This window comes from Pseudophryne corroboree, chromosome 5 (assembly GCF_028390025.1).
Source record: "Pseudophryne corroboree isolate aPseCor3 chromosome 5, aPseCor3.hap2, whole genome shotgun sequence".
Classification (NCBI taxonomy): Eukaryota; Metazoa; Chordata; class Amphibia; order Anura; family Myobatrachidae; genus Pseudophryne; species Pseudophryne corroboree.
This window is the reverse complement of record NC_086448.1, coordinates 244,068,469-244,082,634: the sequence shown is the minus strand read 5'-3', so window position 1 is coordinate 244,082,634 and position 14,166 is coordinate 244,068,469. Positions and strand designations below refer to the sequence as shown.

Here is a 14,166-nt window from a genome sequence, read left to right as displayed (position 1 = left end):
CTAAGTGGTTATCAGGTAAACTGTAACAGGTATTCTTTCTCCTTATTCTTTGGCAGAGAGGTGAAGGGCTTCCAACCCCAGACACAATAATCACATAAAGTAACCCTTTATTATTACATTTATAACAACCCCCTGTACTAAGTGTAGTCACTGTATAACAGAAGTAATTTCTTTAAAGTGCAGCAAAATGCAGGAAAAAAATAAGGAAGATCTAAACTGAGAAACTAAAACTGTTAGGTTTTATGAAACAACTTACACCCCTTTCACACATGCAGCTAAATCTCTGTTTTTTGCACGTGAATGCGCATCAATCCAGGATCTCCGCATGTGTGAATGCTCTTTACCAGGATCGGGCTAAATTCTAGGAATTCGCTGTCTTTTAGACCCAACAAAATTCCCAACAGCATGTCTGAAAGAGACTTCACTCTGCTATTCAGTGCACATAAGGGTATATTCTTATATCAGATCTGATACCTTGGATAACCTAGACAATAAGAAGCTTAAGCAAATAACACATATAGGGGTACATTTACTAAGCAGTGATAAGAGCGGAGAAGTGAGCCAGTGGAGATATTTCCCCATCAACCAATCAGCAGCTCTGTATCATTTTATAGTATGGAAATTATAGATGTTACTTCAGTGCTTATTGGTTGATGGGGCAACTTCTCCACTGGCTCACTTCTCTGCTCTTATCACTGCTTAGTAAATGGACCCCATAAAGCTTAGAAATTAGAGTTGATCAGATTCCCCACTATAAGCTTACCTCCCAATTGTCCCGATTTTCGTGGGACAGTCCCACTGTCCCTTCCGCAGGCTGCAGTGTCCCGCAGTGGGAGGGGGGAAGCAGTTGGGAGGCTCCTTTTACTCGCTGCTCTGCTTAGTGCAGAACAGAGCATCGATGAATAGACGCTGTGCGCATGTGCACAATGTTTATTCCTGGGAGAGGCAGAGGGACTGGACGCATGGGCAGCAGCTCAGAGAGTGCTGGCCATGTCCCCACTGTGACTAAAATGGAAGGTGTGGCCCATGATCGCGGCATCCCTGTGAAGCCACGCCCCCTTTCCCACAGGTCACACCCCCTTTTTGGTGCCTTGTGACTTCACCGTACAGAGGGTCCCAATTTGCCTCCCATGGATGTTGGGAGGTATGCTATAAGTGCTCTCACACACAGCTACTACTAGTTAGGAATATATACAGTTTGTGCAAACACATAACATCAAGCGCTGAGAGAATAAAATAGATTGAAAATCAAACCTTCCCTTATGTGTAGGGATGTTCTTATGGAAGATGGTTCTTCCTATATTCCAACCATTTAATCCTTCTCCCACTCACATTTAGAGCGGTACATGAAAAAATGAAACAACAATACAATGGTGTAGTATATCAAACACAGTTTTACACTTCACCCAAGTGATTTGGGGTTTATAGTATATTAGGGTAGGATTCGTGATGGACCTCCACCGTCTCCTTAGTAAGATAGTAGGTGTAAACAGTGAGTCTGTTATAAAGTGGGGCCCTGCTGTTTCCTCCCTCCTATTAAGCTGGGAATCACAATGTATTCAATTCCGAAATGCAGTACAATGAGCGTACCCCAACTCACAATGACTATGGGTGTTCAGTATGTATAAAGGTTTCTTTGAGAAGTTTCTAGGAATAACAGCGTACCCCAACTCACAGTTCAGAAGGTGTTCTTAATCACATAAAGGAATCTTTCTTTATCCACAAGACCAAACGATATGTAAACTTAGACAGTTTATTCCATATCTAAGTTTACATATTGTTTACTATAACCCCAAATCACTTGGGTGAAGTGTAAAACTGTAAATATAAAATGAATCGTAGCGCTAGGGTTTTAAGAAAAGAAACAATATACTGCGGTTTGAGAAAATAAAAATATATTGATACAATCAATACCATATTAAAAATTCATGCATGTAAAATAGAATAAAGTGCTTTTGAGGAATATATAAGCTCTAAATGGCAATTTATAAAAGATGGAATGCTGACTCCTGACTCTAGAACAATATAGAATATAGAGTCTTGCAATATAGGGAGATCACAGTTAGTATATGATGTATCCGGTAGATTACCCAGTTTAGGATGAGAGGTTTATATTATCCAATCCGCGTTTGTAGTCCTTCTTATCCTCTTATAGAGGAGCTGTTATATGAACGGACAAGTGATGGGCACTGAAGAGTAAAACTGTGTTTGATATACTACACCATTGTATTGTTGTTTCATTTTTTCATGTACCGCCCTAAATGTGAGTGGGAGAAGGATTAAATGGTTGGAATATAGGAAGAACCATCTTCCATAAGAACATCCCTACACATAAGGCAAGGTTTGATTTTCAATCTATTTTATTTTCTCAGTGCTTGATGTTATGTGTTTGCTCTAACTGTATATATTCCTAGATTGTTAGAGAGTGGTGTTCTCTTTGGAGCTACACATTTTTCTACAGCCGGGAGTGCCCAAAATAGATCCACCCCTATCTTTTTCATTTATCAGCTACTACTACTTATATTCTACTCTTTACTAAAGTTAAAGCACAAATTATAACACTACTCAACAATTTTTTACAACCTCTCTGCATCTGGCATGTGTATATGTATTTCCACCTAACTTAGGGATGCTGAATTCAATGGACAAATTAGATTTTCTTTATCGCATGACATTTATTAGATACACATACCATATCAAAAGTGGTAATAGCTTATCTAAAAAAGTAAGATAAGTGAAAATTTCAATTAATCTCTAAAGAATTGAAATTTTCTCATCATATGAATTTATAGAATACTTATAAAACTACAGAAACACATAAAAACTTCAGAAACTAAATTTCAGAAGCTCTTAACAAACCAAATTACATAAAATGTAAAGTACTTTCCGTGTATAGTGTCATCTTCGTCTCTCTAAAAAGGAACTAGCAGTAGCCCCCCAATCATTGCAGGGTCCCAGTGTCCTTGGTACCGATGCTCCATTGTCAGAATGTCTTGGTGAATACGTTCCTCCTGTGCCTCACTTACACTACGGAGGCTGTCAGGGAAAAAAAATAGATGAGATTGAATAAAGTAAATTTTAAGTGACATTCTACAACCTATATTCTCGTAGTTATCCAATAGTTCATTCATGATGGACATGTACAGCAGTTGGTCTCTTTTCTGTTCCCTAAGAATCCACGCACAGTAGCCTTGAAGGAGAGCCAAGCAGCAGACTCTATTTCCATCAATTTAGCATTAAATATTTAATTTGTAAGCAGTTTCCTCATTTGGGGGCCAACAAATATGTCTTCTTTCAGCTTTGCTTCGCTTTGGAAACTTTCTACAGATGACTGAGAGCGTGGCGTTCTTTATCCAGAGATTTCAGAGAATTCTTCATTAGGCCCAACTTGAGGTGAAACAGGGGTAAAATCATTTTATGTGGCTCAACCAATGGACTTTGTGTGGCATTTTTATCTCCAGCAATTTAGGATTCTCTCTCTGGACACATTTTGTGATATAGTGAGTTTAAGTGTCTCTGCTATCCCATAACTGTCCCATAAACACAGATAAAAGGAGGGTTCTACCCCAGGATCAGCACATGGAGCAGAATCAGGTAGATGAGGTGAGGTATTCTTATGACATAGAGGATGAGGGGTCTGGGCAGGATGCGTACCCAATAATGCAGACAGAAGAGAGTCTTGCTGAGCACTTAGTCACTGTGAATATTTTAATTTTCTAATTTACATGTTTCATATAATCTTAAAAAAACTTTTATATCACTATTATATCATATTTCTGATGGTATATTTGCATTCGACGCACACAATTATATGAAATTTGATATAAATATCATGTCAGATGCAAAAAGGCTATTGAGTAATGTAGTCTACCCCCTAGCCATGGCCATTCTTTAGGTGGTACACGTACTTTGTAGGTCAGGGCCCAAGTTTATTAAGGTGATTTTTATGTAATAGACTAGTTAGCTGAGGTTAGGCATGTATAGTCCTTAGTATAGTATACTGTAGTTAGTATAGTACAGTACACAACTGGTAACAGGCATGTGAAACTGAAATCTCTCTACATAAAAGTATTAGTTTCTAGCTCTGAGCAGCTGCAGGTATTTACTTAGCAGAGAACTGCTGCTTAAACATAAATATTAGCAGTCTGCTAGGTTCAAATAGGTTCCGTAATTTCTAAAGTCATTAAAGCTAAGGAGCAGTGATGGTGTCCCTTATACTCCTTAACTATGGATTAACGCTATGCTCTGCTGGTCATACAGTGCATTTTTGTTGTCTCTAAGGCCTATGTAACTCTGCAGCTGATCCTTGCTATGCTGTAAGTGTGTGGTGAAAGTGGGTCGGGGTAATGTGTGGTGAAAGTGGGTCGGGGTGATGTGCTGCGTTTTAGGAAAAGACCAGTCTCTCCAACTGTCAGAAACCTCCTCTTGTTTCACCTTGCACATGATTATTAAGTGCTCACATCCATGGTATAGTAAGTTCAGCACCTCAGATAGCAGCTGCCCAACAGGGGACTGAAGCAGCTGTTGGTTGCACTTTCTCTATCTGACTCATGTCAGCCAATGCCTTTGTCGCTCTATTTCTGCAGGTAACCAGATCCTGTGAGGTAATCTGTGCTGCCAGAGGTGCAGGTACGCGCTCTCTGGCTGCTACCTCAGACTAAGGCCGGATAAACTCTACAATGACGAGGATCATAGCTGAAGAGATGACCGATGTAAAAATACATTCCTGCAGCATGCCGTTGTCAGCGGGATCATCACATCTGATGTGCAGAATTCTGACGACCAGCGGGAGCGTGACTACACGATGTGGGCGATATGTCGCTCCAATCCTCAGGATCGGACAACATGTCACCTAGTGTGTACCCACCCTAACTGCTGCTCGTCACCTGGCTCTCCTCCAACTGCTCAAGCGTTCAGCTCACCTATCACAGGGCCCCTCTCTGCTTGTGCATGCTGCGCTGTCTTAACAGCATTGTAGGCCATGGGCAACAATACACTGGGGCCCCTATCCACCAATTCATGGGAATAAATGAAAAAATATATATAACTTGCCCCTACTGTGGTCCTGTGCTGTTTCTCTGCATGCTTCCATACAGTGGATAGCTGTCAGTTCTCTGGTGGACAGTTTCAGCCATCAACCTATCAGCATGCTGACAGCCATTTACTGCCTGGCTGCAGGTAGAGGAGAATGCTGCCTGACTACTCCCACCCCTGCGGAAAGGTCCCTGCAATCATGGGGCTCTAGGCAGATGCCCAGTGTGCCTAGTAGCGGATCTTGCTATGGGCAAGTAGGATTTTTGCCCGGGGCACCGCCTTCCGGAGGACGCCGCCACCATGGCAAGATCTGCTACTAATGCCGCCCGGTGCTGTGTAGATGCGGTGCTGTGCGGTGCGCTATGAAGTCATCACGCACCGCACTGCATTGTGGGAGTGGCACATAGATGCTAGAGGTCATAATTGACCTCTAGTGTCTATTCGGTGCTATGGGAGAAACGTCATGCCGTCTCTCCCATAGATCCGTGGAACGGCTCCCGCAGCCGGTGCAACTAGAAGGCACAACTCTACAGGGGACACAGTACTAGGGGCACAACTCTACAGGGGGCACAACTCTGCAGGGGGCACAGTACTTGGGGCAATACTACTGTGGGCACATCTACAAGGGGCACAGTACTGGGGACACAATTACTGAGGGCACAGCTACAGGGGGCATAACTGACCACGCCCCTATTTTTTCACCCTGGGCGCCACAAGGTCTGGATCCGGCCATGAATGTACCTATATGTAAAGATGGCCCTGTGTGCATGTGTAGGAAAGCACAATGTAGTATGGCAGTCGTAATACCTCAAATATTGGAGTACTACAATGACATCTGTCTTTTCTTGCTGTAGGAATTAATTTACTGTAGTTTTGAACATGTTATATGCTGGGTCTGTACCCACCCTGCTATACTTACCCTGTGCTGGAGCTAAAGGGTTCTCTTCTCTTGTCTGTCCTGTTGTACACACTGTGGTGGAAGCCATTAGGAACGCAGGTAAACGAATTCGCTTCAACTGTGCACGAAGGAGACAGAACAGGTCATCCTCAATTATTATATAGATCTTGGCCAAAATTATGCAAAGAACTTTATGTTAAATTGCAAAATGTACTGCAATTATTCTGATTAACAATGTTTGGAGAGTCCACCTGCAATCTTTTTGCACTACAAGTCTCAGCATGGTAGCACTTCTCATTATGCTTAGCTATTGTATGCAGTCCAGCTCCTCCTCCCCATAGATGCAGTCCAGCCCCAACTGTGCAGAGCATCTGTCATTGGAAACAATTCTAGCTCCCATATTTCCTGTGTTTTCCACGAAGCTCCAATTTGCTTTTTTTTCTGGCTGTCTATCTGTAATATTGAGTTATATTTCTAGAAATATGACTCGTGATGCCTGTGAGAAGTCAATAGAAATAGATTTCCATCTGTGGGCCTCATTCAGACCTGATCGTAGCCGTGCAAAATTTTGCATGGCTACGATCATTTACTCAGACATGCGGGGGAATGCCCTGCATGTCTGGCCCTACCCCTCGCACAAGTACAAGAGTGTGGCACGGCGGCAATGCTTTTGTACTTGATGAGTAGCTCCCTACCAGCGCAGCTCCTGCTCGCTGGCAGGGTGCTACCCGTCGCTGTCCGGGTCACAGCGGCTGCGTGAAATCACGCAGCCGCCGCGGCCCACCCACCGCACGGTCCGGGCACGCCTGCATTGCCCGGACCATGCCCTCAAAACGGCGGCCAAACACCACCAACCCGCCCCTCCCGCCCAGCGACCGCCTCTGCCTGTCAATCAGGCAGAGGCGATCGCTGGGCTGAGATGGCCATCATCTGTCTGGTATACGCCGGCCCACTGCGGCGCCGGCGCATGCACAGTTCAGACCTGACCGGCTGCTGAGCGAAAATGCACAGCAGCGATCTGGTCTGAATTAGGCCCTGAGTTTGTAGTATTTGGCGACTAGAAGTCAGCAAAGGTAGTCCTTTATCATGTATTTTAATGTTGTCACATGGGGCTCCAAGTTTTCTACGGATTATGGATACCTGGACATGGAGATAGTGCAGTTTTAATAAAACAAGGCTAACAAGTGGGTTGGAAAACTTATGCTACAGAGCATTCTCCATATGGATGGTTCCTCCATGCAGCCATTTTTTGCAGGGCTTGCCATTTGTTTCACAGTCCTGGGTGTAAGCTAGTGGCTATGTGAAGCTGTGGGGTGTTAGGAGCCACTGCAGAGGCTCACAGGCCGGTGAGTCTGGGTCATTGCCTCACGCCAGCCGCAATGGCCGTTGGTCCAGACGATTGCTAGGCAACTGGTACTCTCTGTGGCCACATGGCCTGTTGGTCCTGGCTGTTACGAAGCACCCGGGGTGCTCTTTTGTACCTGCAGCTACTCAATTGCAGTGTAGGAGCCTGTCTCCGTATATGTTGAGCTACTCAGCTGCAGTGTTATGAATTGCTAGGGGCCTGTATGTGTTCTGGGGCTATTATTGGCTCCCTGAATAGTTAAAGCACAGTCAGGGCTTTTGTGCATTGCTGGTAATACAGTAGCTTCTTCCGGTCAGAAGCCACCTGCCCTGCTGTAGTTGTCTGGTGGATACTCTGTCCGTTCTTGCTAGCCTTCTGCCCAGCTACTTGTTATTTGGAATTCTGCTTATTTTCAGCCCTTGCCTGGACCTGTGCTTGTCTTGTTTGCCTTAGTCAGTACTGCTTATTAATTTGTCTTATGACTTACCTACCAGCCTTTGCCTCCTCTGTTTGTTTCCATAAGTCTGCATCTAGTTTATTTCCCGCTTTCCACTTCGGCACGTTCCTGAACTCACCTAGTTGCACACTCCATGTACCTGTTTTATGTCATGGTGGCATCTTAGTACAGGTTGAGTATCCCATATCCAAATATTCTGAAATACGGTCTTTTTTGAGTGAGAGTGAGATAGTGAAACCTTTGTTTTTTGATGGCTCAATGTACACAAACTTGTTTAATACACACAGTTATAAAAAATATTGTATTAAATGACCTTCAGGCTGTGTATATAAAACATAAATGAATTGTGTAAATGTAGACACACTTTGTTTAATGCACAAAGTTATAAAAATATTGGCTAAAATTACCTTCAGGCTGTGTGTATAAGGTGTATATGAAACATAAATGCATCCTGTGCTTAGCTTTAGGTCCCATCACCATGATATCTCATTGTGGTATGCAATTATTCCAAAATACGGAAAAATCCGATATCCAAAATACCTCTGGTCCCAAGCATTTTGGATAAGGGAGACTCAACCTGTACTGGGTGAACTTACATTGCCCAGGAAAAGCGTCTGTTATAGTGAAGTCCACACTAGTTAATGCAGGCGTAGCATGGTTACTAGGTGGGCGTAACTTGGGGATGGGTTAGCAATGCAGACCAATAAAGGGCCCATTTATCACAATATTAGCACACAGGATCGAATTGCAGAATGCGCTCACATTGGGAATGTATTATCTTGCACCTGCAGGGACAAGGGCTCAGAAAGGAGTGCATCCCTGCAATGTGCTGTAAGGGCTGCCGGAGCGTCTGCGCATGCATCCCCCTTACCGCACATGCACAGCTGCGAATTTCAGGGGAACCCTCCAGAACTACGCCGTGATCTATAGCCCATAGGCTACAACGTTCTACCGCCATCTGCAGATGGCTATAGCTGTGGAGGCCAACCTTAGAATGCTATTGGGGATGTGGCTGCCAGCAGGAATGAAGGTACCTCTGTCATGCATTTAAGGGGTCCCCTTAGTCAGAGTGACAGAAATTACATTTTGTATTTGGACGTCTCACACAAATGGCAACTCTCTTACTGACATTGGAAGTACTACTAGTATAGGGCCTGGAGGTGAGCAATCTTGGAAATGTCTGAGCATGTAGTGGGGTGAGCATGCATTGCGGAGCTCCATATGGAGTTTCATTGCGAATGTGCCAGAACCCGTACATCCCCAGAAGAGTTCGGCCCAAAGCATTCACAGTGAAGTGTACAGTTCATAATAGTAGTGTTGAAGTATAACAACAGCTGCCGGGTGAGTATTGCTTGAGAGGCTGTACTGAAGGATAAGTAGTTGGCACAGCACCTTGGTTTTCCTTTTTGTTTTTCCTTTTTGTTATGTTATGAAGCTTTGCATTTGCATGCACTGGCCGCAATAAAGTTTGTCTCACAGTCTTTACTTGTTTTTTTGATGCTTGAACATAGACACAACTCGTTTTGTGCTCAGTGGTGTATCTATAATGAAATACAGAAACATAGAATTTGACGGCAAATAAGAACCTCTTGGCCCATCTAGTCTGCCCCCTTTTTCATCCTTTAGGTAATCTCAACCCTTTTTGATCCTTAGTTCTTTGTAAAGATATTCATATGCCTATCTCAAGCATTTTTAAATTGCTCTACTGTCTTAGCTTCTACCACCTCTGACGGGAGGCTATTCCACTTATCCACTACCCTTTCGGGGAAGTAATTTTTCCTTAAATTTCCCCTAAACCTGCCTCCCTCCATTATAGAAATGAATATAAGCTGTGTTTTGCACACAGGCCCCTGGGAAAATTAGGTTAACGTGTCGCACACCCTGCCTCCATAGCACTGGCGTTTCTATAATGGGTGCAGTGTGTGCGATGCACAGGGATCCCTGAGTCCAGAGGTGGCTCCCACCGCACACACTGCACCCATTTGTAAAATACTTAGCCCTCCGAAGTCCAGCGCCGGCATCCGCAGCGCCGCTAGAACACAGTGAAAATGGCCCAGCGGCCATTTTCACGGTGTTCTGCGCATGCGCAGTAGAGAGATCTCAGGGAAAATGGCCACCGTGCCATTTTCACGGAGATCTGCGCATGCGCAGTAGAGTCTGAGCCCTCTAGTGCTCAGACTCTACGGCGCTCTGGGCAGAGAGGAGGGGGCCCGATGGAGGAGGCTGAACACGGGCCTCCTCCTCTCTTTAAACGCCCCTGCTCCATAGATCTCATTGAATGCTAGCAGTCATCTTTCGGGTGATACTATATATTTAGAAAGATGGCACTGACACAGTAGAGAGCCTTTGTGTTCTTCGGTGCTTGTGCCATCATTATAAAAACATCACAAGGAAGATGGCCACAAACAGACGTTTTTGGGAGGATACCTGTGGCACAGATGGGCCTCCTAAGTGTGAATTCGTCCTTGTCTGTACTCCAGTGATGATGTCTTCTGCCTATCACTCTTCTGTCCAGCCATTCAATTGGTTAGCAATAAAATTTGATAGTGCAACAGTGTTTCTTTATCCTTTACAAAGTGCTACAGTACTTGTGATGCCAATTGGGGTTATAAAACAACAGTAATCTCATCCCCTGCAATTGACTGCAGTTTTATAGGCTGAATAGTATTTATTAAAAAACAGGTTTGGGTGTCTCATCAGCCAATAGTATTTTTGCTTTTGATTTCTAAACTGTTCTAGAAAATTGTCAGAATATGATTGGTTGTAATAATTAATGCAATGTTTTGCAAATTTGCAGATGTCCTTAAAATCTGTATATATAAGATATATTGCCATCCAAGGTTATTGTTCAACATTTTGAAACTAATAATAAAATGCTATTGTTTAATTCTGACAAATGACAAGACTGTCCTACTCCTCAATGCTGACCCGAAACTAATATTAGCATTATGACAGTGACTCTGGACTTTGAAATAGAAATGTTCCCACATGTTTGTACCTGCAGTACTGGCTGATCTCTGAACAATGCAGATATGTCTGCATCAGGTATCTGGCATGTAATAACAAAGCACTGCTGATTTTGGCTGCTGTCAGACACTTGTATCTGAAATTGAAGCCGGAATCAGTACGTAATAAAAAAACCTTTCTGTGACATTTACATTTCAGAAGGAGGTGAATAGAGCACTAAAATGTAAGTGTATTGGAAAATGAAGATCTCACTTCAGGGTTGATGAATGGCTTGCTAAGAACCAACTGACGAATGTGAAAAGCCACAACAATTTGATTATAGGGAGATACACACATTGTCACCTGTGACTGAACATGAATTGTAGACTCATAGCTGTAAATAAGCTACTGCCTACTGCCTATACAATAAAATAGGATTTTAATACCTACCGGTAAATCCTTTTCTCTTAGTCCGTAGAGGATGCTGGGGATGCTTCAAGAACCATGGGGTATAGACGGGATCCGCAGGAGACATGGGTACTTCAAGACTTTAAAAGGGGTGTGAACTGGCTCCTCCCTCTATGCCTCTCCTCCAGACTCCAGTTATAGGAACTGTGCCCAGGGAGACGGACATTTTGAGGAAAAGGATTTATTTAATTTTTTTTTAAACTAAGGTGAGATTCATACCAGCTCACACTTTCAACACGCCGTACAACATGGCATTCAACAACAACGCATGCAACGGCATGACTAACATCAGCCCCAGACTCACTGAACTCAACACAACATGTGTGTAACCATAACCAATAACTGCAGATACAGCCCGCACTGGGACGGGCGCCCAGCATCCTCTACGGACTAAGAGAAAAGGATTTACCGGTAGGTATTAAAATCCTATTTTCTCATACGTCCTAGAGGATGCTTCAAGAACCATGGGGTTTATACCAAAGCTCTAGAATGGGCGGGAGAGTGTGGATGACTCTGCAGCACCGATTGACCAAACAAGAGGTCCTCCTCAGCCAGGGTATCAAACTTGTAAAACTTTGCAAAGGTGTTTGATCCCGACCAAGTAGCAGCTTGTCAAAGCTGTAATGCCGAGACCCCTTGGGCAGCCGCCCAGGATGAGCCCACCTTTCTGGTAGAATGGGCCTTCACCGATTTCGGTAACGGCAAACCTGCCGTAGAATGAGCCTGCTGAATTGTATTACAGATCCAGCGTGCAATAGTCTGCTTGGAAGCAGGAGCCCCAATCTTGTTGGGAGCCCACAGGACAAACAGGGCCTCTGTTTTCCTAATCTGAGCCGTTCTGGCGACATAGATTTTCAAAGCTCTGACCACATCGAGAGACTTCGATTCTGCCAAGGCGTCAGTAGCCAATGGCACCACAATAGGCTGGTTTACGTGAAACGATGAAACCACTTTTGGCAGAAATTGCTGACGAGTTCTCAACTCCGCGCTATCTGCATGGAAGATTAAATAGGGGCTATTGTGAGACAAAGCCGCCAATTCAGACACCCGCCTTGCGGATGCCAAGGCCAACAGCATGAACACTTTCCAAGTAAGGAATTTCAACTCAACCTTACGCAAAGGTTCAAACCAATGAGATCGCAGGAACTGCAACACAACATTAAGATCCCATGGTGCCACTGGAGGCACAAAGGAAGGTTGGATGTGCAGCACGCCCTTCACGAAGGTCTGAACTTCTGGAAGGGAGGCCAATTCTTTCTGAAAGAAAATAGATAAAGCCGAAATTTGTACTTTAATGGAGCCTAACTTTAGGCCCGCATCCACACCTGCTTGCAAAAAATGGAGTAAAAGCCCCAGCTGAAATTCTTCTGTAGGAGCCTTCTTGGATTCACACCAAGACACATATTTTCTCCAAATACGGTGGTAATGCTTCGCCGTTACTTCTTTTCTAGCCTGAAGTAGTGTGGGAATGACTTCACTGGGAATACCCTTTCGGGCTAGGATTTGGCGTTCAACCACCATGCCGTCAAACGCAGCCGCGGTAAGTCTTGATACACGCATGGTCCTTGCTGTAACAGGTCCTCTCGTAGAGGAAGAGGCCAGGGATCTTCTATGAGTAATTCTTGAAGATCTGGATACCAAGCCCTCCTTGGCCAGTCCGCAACAATGAGGATCACCTGAACCTTTGTTCTTCTTATGATCTTTATCACCTTTGGAATGAGTGGAAGCAGAGGGAACACATAGATCAACTGAAACACCCACGGTGTCACCAGGGTGTCCACCGCTATTGCTTGAGGGTCCCTCGACCTTGAACAATATCTCTGAAGTTTCTTGTTGAAACGAGACGCCATCATGTCTATTTGAGGAATTCCCCAACAACTTGTCACTTCTGCAAAGACCTCTTGATGAAGACCCCACTCTCCTGGATGGAGATCATGTCTGCTGAGGAAGTCTGTTTCCCAGTTGTCCACTCCTGGAATGAAGAGTGCTGACAGAGCGCTTGCATGTTTCTCCGCCCAGCGAAGAACTTTTGTGGCCTCCACCATCGCCGCTCTTTGTTCCGCCCTGGCGGTTTATGTACGCCACTGCTGTTACGTTGTCTAACTGAATCAAGACAGGCAGACCGCGAAGAAGATGTTCCGCTTGCCGAAGGCCGTTGTAAATGGCCCTTAATTCCAAAATGTTTATGTGCAGACAAGCTTCCTGGGTTGACCATTTTCCCTGGAAATTTTCCCCCTGTGTGACTGCTCCCTAGCCTCGGAGACTTGCATCCGTGGTCACCAGGATCCAATCCTGGATCTCGAACCTGCGTCCCTCTAGGAGGTGAGAACTGTGCTGCCACCACAGGAGAGAGATTCTGATCCTGGAAGATAGGATTATTTTCCGGTGCATGTGGAGGTGAGACCCGGACCACTTGTCCAACACTGAAACACCCTGGCATGGAACCTGCCAAACTGAATGGCCTCGTAGGCCGCCACCATCTTCCCCAGCAACCGAGTGCATTGATGAATCGACACTCTTGCTGGTTTCAGAATCTGTTTTACCATGTTCTGTATTTCCAGAGCCTTTTCCACTGGAAGAAAAACTCTCTGTAATTCTGTATCCAGAATCATACCCAAGAACGACAGCCGTGTTGTTGGAACCAACTGTGATTTTGGCAAGTTTAGGAGCCAACCATGTTGTTGCAGAATTGTCAGGGAGAGCGTAACGTTGTTCAGTAATTGCTCCTTGGATCTCACCTTTATCAGGAGATCGTCCAAGTACGGGATAATTGTGATTCCCTGCTTGCGCAGGAGAACCATCATTTCTGCCATAACCTTGGTGAAAATCCTCGGAGCCGTGGACAGACCAAACGGCAACATCTGAAATTGGTAATGACAATCCTGGCCAGCAAACCTCAGATAAGCCTGATGTGGAGGATATATGGGGACGTGCAAGTAGGCATCCTTTATGTCGACCGACACCATAAAATCCCCCTCCTCTAGACTAGAGATCACTGCTCAGAGAGGTTCCATCTTG

General features: G+C 44.6%; 2 long non-coding RNA genes across 3 annotated transcripts in view; one reads left to right on the top strand and one right to left on the bottom strand.

Moving 5' to 3' along the window:
- LOC134928963 (uncharacterized) overlaps positions 1-14,166 on the top strand; it is a 130,507-nt gene that overhangs the window by 36,055 nt on the left and 80,286 nt on the right. The gene's annotated exons all lie outside the window — the stretch shown is intronic.
- Positions 2,711-14,166, bottom strand: part of LOC134928964 (uncharacterized) — an 85,807-nt gene continuing 74,351 nt past the window's right edge. Inside the window, exons 2-3 of the long non-coding RNA XR_010178167.1 lie at positions 5,954-6,050; positions 2,711-3,036 (exon numbers count right to left, since the gene is read on the bottom strand). This is a non-coding gene — a long non-coding RNA (uncharacterized LOC134928964). The remainder of the gene's footprint in view (positions 3,037-5,953; positions 6,051-14,166) is intronic.